This window comes from Melanerpes formicivorus, unplaced genomic scaffold (assembly GCF_026170545.1).
Source record: "Melanerpes formicivorus ecotype bairdi unplaced genomic scaffold, bMelFor1.0.p_v2 SCAF_10, whole genome shotgun sequence".
Taxonomy (NCBI): domain Eukaryota; kingdom Metazoa; phylum Chordata; class Aves; order Piciformes; family Picidae; genus Melanerpes; species Melanerpes formicivorus.
In genome coordinates this window covers 17,974,962-17,985,032 of record NW_027142362.1, presented here as the reverse complement: position 1 = coordinate 17,985,032, position 10,071 = coordinate 17,974,962, and the positions used below count along the sequence as shown (strand labels likewise).

General features: G+C 40.2%; 1 protein-coding gene across 2 annotated transcripts in view; it reads left to right on the top strand.

The window, feature by feature from the left end:
• Positions 1–2,550: 2,550 nt before the first annotated feature.
• The window catches only part of TRPM1 (transient receptor potential cation channel subfamily M member 1), a 100,828-nt gene continuing 93,307 nt past the window's right edge, over positions 2,551–10,071 (top strand). Inside the window, exons 1-3 of one of the 2 annotated variants that reach the window (XM_068143995.1) lie at positions 2,551–2,685; positions 4,567–4,676; positions 6,274–6,393. The gene's annotated coding sequence lies outside the window, so the exon portion shown is untranslated. Of the gene's footprint in view, positions 2,686–4,558; positions 4,677–6,273; positions 6,394–10,071 lie in introns of those variants that run through there. The other variant, XM_068143997.1, reaches the window with a different exon arrangement.

Sequence of the window (10,071 nt, the reverse complement as noted above, 5' to 3'; positions counted from 1 at the left end):
CAGCAGATTGTTTCCACAAGGTAGAACCTCCCTCGAGGGTAACCTGGAACACAATTGCATTCATTCTGCCACCCCACCACTTCTGACAGTAAGTATATCTCCTGGATCAGCAGCTACCCAAGTGTGACATACAGTGAAAATAAGGCCAGTTGCTTTAATGCCTTTGCCAGGAAAGCTGTGTTAGAGCTTGCATCACTGAATTTGAGTGAGTTGAGAGTGTCCTTGAGATGTTCATTTTATAGCTTTCTTGGTTGATAGGGGATTTGCTTGCTTTTGAGGACAAACGCTGTGCTCATGCCCTTTGCTACGAGCTGCTTTAATATATAACACATCAGCCTGGGGCAGAGCGAGTTTACCTTGGGGGCGTCTGGGGTGAAGAGAGCAAAAGTAATCTCGTAAGTGCAGGAACGCCCTCAGCACTTTAAACCACAACATTGGAACGGGAGTCTCAAGTGTACATTAGTAATGCTTTTGCCCTTTGCTCTTTAGAGGGGTGATTTGCTCTACAAATACTTTATGAACCTCTTGAGACTGTGGCACCATGTTATTTTTCAGAAGTGTCCGTTACTACATTCCCACTGCATTACAACATGGGCTTCTGTCACAACATGCTAAATAATCATAGAAAAATAGTATCTCATGAGAAGATTTGTTCCAATAGATACAGGTCTCCAGAACCATATACACTAAAGAATTTGTATATTTCTGAGAGTAGATATGAAGATCAACGTGGTTTGAGAGAGCATTGGGTGCCCCACGTACTCTTAAATGAACAGACAAAATGAGGAAGTCATTCAAGGGTAGCCTTGATTGTATATGTGTGCTTTGGAGCATTGTCTTTTCTAGGTGTTGGCAAACTGAACACAGCTGAGCCAAATATATTGAGGACTACATATCCACAGACCTTTTATTTTACTGTGCAGTTTCGGTCACTATACTGAGACTACTCATCTCAGTATGTGGCCAGAGGGGATTTATCTGCTTAAGTTTGTTTTGAAGCATGGGGAATTATGGTCTGGAATTCGTGGTCTGTCTGTTGTAGAGATGAAATGCAAAAAGATATTTCTGACTGTAAAAGCTTAACTGCTTAGTTCAGCCTCATATGATAGTAAGAATACTTGAGCTGAAGGTGTGGTTGTTCTGCCCAACCTCTTCCGCTTGCATAGCTGCATTCTACCTTTGGTTTCAGCAGCATAGCAGTGACTTTATCTTTACTTAGCCTCCCCGAAAGTCATACCATTGGAAGTAAAGATGACAAATGTTCTGTTTTTCCTTGGGTTTTGGTCACCATTTACAGCTTCTTTTTTTGTTGTTTTGTGGGAGTGAAGGATGGGGTGGCATGGGTGGTTATCCTGGTTGTCTGTTGGGGCCACACACTGCCCCTGAGGGGCATGGGGGGTTGTTGGTTAAAGGGAGATACTGTAATACTTTTTGCATAGTCAGAACGTTTCAGCTGATAAACAGAATGTTTGATCTTTGTTAGACTTGACTGCATGGTCTTCATGGTGTCAAAGCCTCTTACAGAGACTGACCTGTTAGTGAGGGCACCTCTGAGTGGATCATCATTTGGATACAGACTCAGTGTCTTCTTGCTGTTGTCCCAAACCCGAGTTCCTTTCCTGGTGTGCAAAGACAAGTCAATACAGAGTTCAGATACTTGTTTTATTCCAGTTATGTGCAGAAAGGGGTGCAAGGTGGTAATTCCATAAAGCTAGCATGCCAGTTGAGATTTGTGGCAAGTATTTATACAGTAAAATGTATTAGTCACTTCTAATGTCAGCACCTACTAATTAGCCCTTGGTTGCTTTCTTTCTTGCTTCATATTAAAGATACAGCTTCTTTTAAATTCACTATGAATGCTCAGAGGGTAAGCAGCTTCTCTAGCTAGGAGGTGTGGTTTTTTACATTGTGACGATATTATAATGAGGCACCACTTTTGGGGGACTTTGCTGATTTTTTCAAAACAATTCTAGTCTCAAAATGTTGTTCCAGAGCTAATTATCTGTTGTACCAGGGCTGGTTATCTCAGTACATTCCTATCTCAGTGTCAGCATAACCTAAAGCATCTGTTACCCCCTTCTCTTTCTGGGACTATCTTATCTTGTGGTCAGCCAAGCATGAAACAGTTAATCACCAATTCGTGTCAGCTCCAAACAACCGATTATCACTGCCATCACACCAAAACACTGCACAGAAGTGCCCAGTGAACAGAGGAAACGCAGTAAACCAAATTTTTACTCTTCAAGGGGAACAGCAGTTTCTGGTAGTTTGAGAACTCACTCTCAGGAGCTTACATTCTTTGTGCCCTTGGACTCATTTTGTATTCTTTTATTTTGAACTGTTTTTTCAGTTATTATTATTTTGCATAATACTTTAGATGTTGCATAGATAAGTCTCATACTTCCTCTATATAGCACACGAGTTAAAGACGTCACTCAAATGTTTCTGTGTTGTAGTGGTCCTTACTTAAGCAAGTAACGCCAAATTTGACAGGAGTATACATACACGTTCATTTGTGTTGATTGAACTTTAAGTGCATATTTAACTGCAGATACTTACTTTTCTTGATGTTACATTCCAAGTTTACAATCTAGAAACTTTAGGGACTGCAAAACTTCTTCGCAGTCATGGCTGGAAATACCTACTGAAGAAAAAAAACAGAAGATGATAGACCAAACAGTAAAGGTATTTTGCTTTCTAAAGTTACTGGCCAATTGTAATTTAATTACTTTTGTACTACTGCTGTTCAGAAGTGTGTCAAAAAGATAATATTTGAACAAGTTAGTTAGGATCTGGAGAGAATCCAATGGAGAGCCACAGGGATGATTAGGGGACTTGAGCATCTCCCCTATGAAGAGACTGAGATCCCTGGGGCTGTTTAATCTTGGGAAGATTGAGAGGGGATTTCATCAATCTCTATAAATATTTGAGGGGTGGGTGTCAAGTGGAGGGGGCCAAGCTCTTTTTGGTGGTGTGCACTAATAAGAAACAACAGGTTCTAGCTTGAACATGGAAGCTTTCAGCTCAACATGAGAAGAAACCTCTTTGCAGTGAGGGTGACAGAGCACTGGAACAGGCTGCCCAGAGAAGTTGTGGAGTCTCCTTCCCTGGAGACTTTCAAAACCCACCTGGATGCATTCCTGTGTGGACTACCCTAAGTGATCCTACTTTGGCAGGGGGGTTGGACCTAATGATCTCTGGAGCTCCCTTCCAACCTCTAATGTACTGTGATACTGTGAGAATAAATAATAAAAGATCAGTTTCAAAGCTGATGGTAAAATGAGCCATACATCTTTTCGCTTTTGATCCCACTCTGGAGATAGCTAAAGATCTGGTTTAGATTCCATTTCTACCACAGAAAGAAGGGCTACCTTTTTACAGTATCTGTCAGAATTCAACCTGTTTACGTAGGCAAGGGAGAGATGGTTACAAAATTGCTCTCTCTGTGGTTTTTTGTTTGTTTGTTTTTAAAAGTAGTTATACATGTTTGGAAAGGTTGCCTTCATATTGTGGGCTGATTTTGGTTTTAGTATATCTAAGACTGTAATTGTTATGGACAGTGTTGTGAACAAGTGTTTTTGCACCCAGGCAATCTTGCCCTACTAGAAGTGTGCTATTTCATTTGTTGCTTCTCTGCAATGCTATGGATTTTGCATTCATTTAAATATTACTGGGAAAGTAGTAGAAGAATGTGTAAAGCTATCAGTTATGATTACTTTAAAAAGAAAACAGTGTGCTTGGTATTTATCAATGCATTGAACAGTGCAGCTGTAAGACATGATGGTAATAGTTGTAGCTGTGAGTGTAGTTAAAGCTCCTTTTTGTGTTTGGCAAAATTTTTGTTCTTGATTTCAGTCTGATTGTAATCTGTAACTTCTGCAGTTTGGCTAAAATAAATCAGGACTAATTTTGTTGGTTTTTAAATGGAGGTCTTAATACAGTTGCAAGGGTCTGATCTAAAGTGACTGAAAAGGCTTCTGCTGTTTTCATTGGGTAATGAACAAGTAGTTGCATGAGAAAATGAAGAGTCAAGCTTGCAAGGTTGTGTCAAAAAGCATTTTGCAAATATGAGCTTTAGTAGTTTAAGGTTCCCATGAAGTCATTAAATTAAATGGCTTTTGAAATACCAGACCAGCTCAAGAAAAATGAAGGCAGTTTTATCGAGACCCTTAAGAAAAATACATGGCTGATGGAAGTGAATATGTAGGCTTCAAAATAACTGCCCACATACCCTTCAAATTACCTGTCAAATATGCTCAGTTTTTGCTTTTGAAGACACAATCATGTTTAGTTCACTCTAGCCACTTGCATGTTCAAAATTCTGTAGGTAAGAAATAATAATTGAAAAATACATTTCAAGAAAAGCAATATATGCTGTTGCCTCATTTAAGAAGGAAATTACGATGAAGCACAATGATTTTACCCAGGTCTAAAATAATTTAGTATCAGTACTGGCTTTGTAACTAGGCATGTCTTGGAGAACTGACTATATGTTCTTTTTGACACTTAAAGCTTATTGTCTTCCTGATTTTTTTTTTCTTTCTTTTGTTCTTGATGGAAACACAGCCAGATAGAGCTAGGTGAATTTTGTGAATGCAAAAGGCTCGTTGATCCAGTGAAGCAAGTTGCATTTCTCCATATGTGCTCAGGAAACACAGGCTCTCTTAGTGACTGAGGTCAGAACTATTAAATATTAACTTTCCTAATAAATGGGTAGTCCTGTTTGTGTTTGGGAACATAGGCTTGGGGTCTGTTCTCTGGAAGTGACTCAGGCAATGTTCTGTTGGCACCAGGCAGTATTAAATCCCAGGAATCCTGTATTTTCCTAGGCTGACTGGAGTTTGGCCTGCAGAAAAGAATTTACTCTGATTTCTTTATTAAGAGAATAGGAGCAGACTTGCTCAGAATTTTAAGAATTTTATCTTTCCCAACAATACAGCAGTTTAACAATAGCTGTGCAGATGATAGATTATTAGTCTAGATACCTAAATCAGGGAGATCTAATGCAACCTTATTGTTTGTCTACTGTGAATTCCCCTGTCTAATTTTGGCTCATTTTAATAGCAAAGCAGTGTCTGAAACTAGGCTAAATATATTAAGAGTATGGAAGAGAAGAAATAATTGTGTAAGAGAGAGACTGTGTCATGAGCTCATGTATTATAATGCAGCAGTAAGTCCATGAGATACAAATCCATGGAAAACTGACTTAATCAGTGTGTGTGCTCATGGACTTACTTTATTCGTTTAGGTGTTATTTGGAGGCAGTCATCTAGAGCGCAGTGCTTTCTCAAATATACTTAGTGCTGCAAGAGCTGGGAAGCTCTTCTGCCTTGGAAAACAGATTTTCCTGTGGAATTTGGAGTATGCTTGAACTACCCTTAGAAAAGCAATGTTTTATATCTATGAGTTAAAATTTAAACCCAACTGTTGGCCTAATTGCCCTCCGTGAGTCCAACAGAAACTGCAGTTAGTGAGTGACTCATGACTCAGTCCAATTAGTGATAAAGCACATGGGCAGGACTCTGTCACAAGCCCTTGCTAACTGGACAGTACTTGTAGTCTCTGGAAATCACCTTTGGCACTGTGGAGTTTCCAGGAACATAATTTTTGACAGAGTCTGTGAGGAGATGCTACTTTTTATGTATAGCCTGGCTCTGTACTGTGATCTATCATGTTCCTCCAGCATATGGATGTTATATTCTAGCATCTTTAGCACTGATTTATAACATGGCATGTGCAACTTTCAAAAGTGTGAACAGGAGAAGGTTCTCTGCTTGTTACATCACATAGCCTTGGTATACCTTAGCTCCCACTGGAGTTTATAAAAATCCTCTTCTGGCCCCAGCACAGGGTGAATTTCATGCATGAATGCCCTTCTTCAAAGCCTAGAAATTCAGATAATATTTAGTGGGATTTTCAGAGTTGCAGATCTCACTGATCTTCGGCAAAGCAAATGGGATTAAGGTATCCAGTGACAATTTTAAAGTATTGTCTGCTTTGTAAGGCATCTATTGAAAAAATATTTGAACAAATGCAGCTCCAGGTCTCCATTTGTACTTATCTTGGAAGTCTGCCTTTGACTTCAGTGGGAATGGACTGTAAAAAGAGGCAGTAATTGGCATCTGACTGTATTATCACACAATGTTACTTTGTCATTTGTTGAACAGCTGCCTACAGTAAGTGGCCTGTACAGTTTGTTTATTTGGTATTAAGTAAAACATTGCTATCATTCTGTTATGAATTGTGGAAGAATCATGTTTGTTCACTCTACAGGTTTCCCTTGTCTGTGGTGGTCAGACTACGTTGTCGGGGAAAGTACCATGGGAAGAAAAATCACATCTCACCTCTTCTCCTCTCCTGCCCCCAGAAAGAATGTTCTATTGTTTGTGAAAGGTGAGTGCTTTGGGTAGCAACTGCAATCTACAGTATGATGGGTGATGAATATTGACAAGAGTGTTTTGGAGCATAAGCCAAATTCTAACCCTTCAAAAGTGAGACCAGGGCTCTGTTGGATCTCACGCTGTCTTGCTGCTGACCACTGAAGATTTGCCAAGTTATCTTTGGTAGCATATTTGAGAAGGTTTTGGTGGAGGCAGTAGACTAAACTTCAGGATGATCTCATACAGTAGTTTCCTCCTAGTTTCAGCGTGAACCTTCAGATAAATCTCACTTCTGGGTGCAATGCCTTCTATTTCAACAAAGGCACCATGGCTGAGGAGTGCAGTTTTGGGTGTCACTGTGTTTATGTACCAAGATTACCTTGAAACCAACTAAGAATGCAGCTGTGAGCCTTTAAGCAGCATGCCATGGAAAAAATCAAATATAAAGTGTGTATATGCTTGAGGGGAATGTACCCAGTGTATTGCACATTCCAGCAGAGGCCTCCAGTAAAGACTGGAATTTTAATTCTCATCTGACAACATTCCACAAAGATAATTTCCTTCCTGCTTCCCCTTCCCAAGAGATTAATTTAAAAAATTTGGCCTATTATTTATTCTGCTTTGGCTAGCAAATAACTGTTGGAGTTCCAGCCGTCAGAAGAGGTAAGCTGGGGTACTTCAGTTCCTGATTTGAATTCTCAGTGAATCCTTAATATTATGTATTTTCCTTCTTCTTCTTGTTGTTAGCAATGCAGCTTATTCTGTATCATCACTCTACATGAGGATTAGAAACATCACCAGCTGCATTAGTATCCCTGCTGACACTGTTCAAGCTTCTTTTCACTACACCCCTGTTCCCCTGTGTTCCCCAGGGCCTGTTGGTATAGTACAAGGCCCTTATAAAGGTGGGAAAGAGAAGAGGCAGTGACTCAGGTAAACTTGTTACCAGCACAGTTAAGGTACAAAATCTCACCCATCCCAACAGGAACAGAGATCTTGATCTGCACAACACCTGCTGTACACTATTTCTGTGTTTATTCCATGTTTTTAGTTCTAAGTACTAATATGAAAAGTAGGCCAGTGTTTAAGGAATTTGAATGAAGGAAATGTTGGGTTTGGAGCTGACATCAGCTGACATCATTGTGAGATCAGAAGTTTGGGCGTAGTCACAGGACCAGGATGTTAGTTACCAAAAGGTGCAGAAGTCTGTTTCCTCACTGTAAGTAGGCCTGCCAGCATTCACAACAGCCCATTTAAACTGCAGCTGATGGCTATAATCATCAGTTAGATAACTGTCTAGATGATGTCATAAAACAATAAGACTAATCACCTCAAATGAAGAGCCTTTTTCCCTCTTGTTCTAATGTTACTAATTTCAGTAGTAGTTGCAGTAAAACTTTTTCTTTTTTTGCAATAGCTTTTGTTCCACACTGTTGAAAAAAAAATCTGTTGCCAGTATTTTCTTTTTTTTCTCTTTTTTTTTAATAAAGAATCAGCTTACAGTTAGATTGATAGTAATCTTTTTTAAATGTCAGTGATATAAATGTAACAATCAGAGCACAAGACCTGCAGCCTAGCAAGTGGAAAGAAAAATTACTTTTCCACTTTTGTGATTCTAGACAGTTTCAGCATCTAGGAAGATTTACAATATGTAGACAGTATTGCATGTCTGACACAGGTCAGCAACAGTGTGCCCTGTGGTCCTGTCCCTGGCAGACCTCTTAAATGTAAACTGTTGTTGAAAATACCTGTGAAATCAGCTTTCCTTTGGTATATCATTTGGTGGACCATGCTGGCAGTATAAAAGGATAGGCAAATGGAAGATGTCCCTTAGATGCTTTCCAGAAGGAAAATATGTATTTTCCTTTGACTGTTCTTCAAATGCTTTTAGAAAAGACACTGGCACAGGGCCGTTATATCTGTCAGACTATGTTGTAACATGGACCACAGTGGAGATGTTATGAACACTGTGTGCTCTGCCTTGTGCTTAGAACACCAAGAACCTGTGCAGACCACAGAAGGGTCTGTTTATACAGCAGATAGAAGCCAAACTGTCCTTGCTGATGAGGAATATAGTTAAAAACTCTTCTCCCCTATGCAAGCTTAGGAGCAGTAGTTCACTGAGCAGTAGAGCTGCCATGTGGGCTAGAGGCCTAAAAGGTAGACCTGGGTTTCAAATATAAGATCATGGGGTTGTGCCTGTGAAGTTGGCTCACACAGATGTTTTAGGCTTAGGAATTGCCTGATACTTTTTCAGTCTGCATCCAGATGCAGTGAAGCATCTGCTTCCCTTCCAGTAAGTGATACCCTACTAGCTTAGGAACATTTACATGTTGGACACACATTCAGTATTTTTTGGTATAATTGCACTTCAGCACTGGCTGTCTAGATGAATGGCCCAATGGATGATGAGTGGAGTGAGATTAAAGAGTATGAAGAGAAGGGCTATTGTCTGTTCTGTATAGGGTTGTAAATACATCTTTTTGGATCATGCTATTTGGTTAGACCATTACACAGCTTCAACTGTAATTCAGTTAGGTAGAAGGAAAGAATATTTTTTGATGCTGGTAGCTGCCAGCAGGAATTTTTTTCAGTCTATGTAATAAAGGCTCTGTGGAAGAGCATATGAGATTGCCAGTGTTTTGGGGCATATGGTACTGTTAGGTAGCATCTTAAGAAAATGATTACTGTGGCTGAAGATGCAGCCAAGGAGCATGAACCTTCAGAGAATGTATTACTTTCTCTTCTGTTTTGTGGCCTTTGAAGAGTCTTCAGTTATCTCCAGCTCTGCAAAACCAGGGGGAAGGTGGGAGGCTCCAGGGGCAGAGTTGGAGATGTTCAGTTGGCTTCTTCAGCACAGTGGCTCTGCTCCCTCTCTTCCCAAAGCACTCAAACAGCTGAGGAGGAGCCTCCAGGGCTGGTTTCAGAGCAGTTCACACTGCTGCCACCCTTTAGGCTCAAGGTGAGGAGAAAGTTCTTCCCAGAAAGAGTAATTAGCCATTGGGATGTGCTGCCCAGGGAGGTGGTGGAGTCACCATCCCTGGAGGTGTTCAAAAAGGGATTGGATGTGCCACTGGCTTAGTTGTCAGGAGGTGTTAGGGATTAGGTAATAGGCTGGACTTTATGATCACTGAGGTCTTTTCCAACCTGGTTGATTCTGTGATTCTATGAAAGCTTTATCTCATTCTGCAACAGAAAGATCAGGAGGTGTTAGGGATTAGGTAATAGGCTGGACCTGATGATATCTGAGGTCTTTTCCAACCTGGTTGATTCTGTGATTCTATGAAAGCTCTATCTCATTCTGCAACAGAAAGATCAGGAGGTGTTAGGGATTAGGTAATAGGCTGGACCTGATGATATCTGAGGTCTTTTCCAACCTGGTTGATTCTGTGATTCTGTGAAAGCTTTATCTCATTCTGCAACAGAAAGATCAGGGTCCCTTACAAATTATCCTCTCTCCTATAGTCTTCATTTCCTTTTTGATTCTTGTTCTGGTGGTTTCAAGATGTGTTCAGTTCTTTTGAGTTGCTGCTAGATGGGCCTAAATGAAACATGTCACATCAACTTCCTTTTAGGTGAAGATACCATGTTTTTGCAAGTTAGTAACATCTGGGATTGGTAATTGGTTAAGTAGGGAATCTTTATCAGTAGTAAACTGTGACTCTGACCATGAAAAGAAAAAATTAAATAC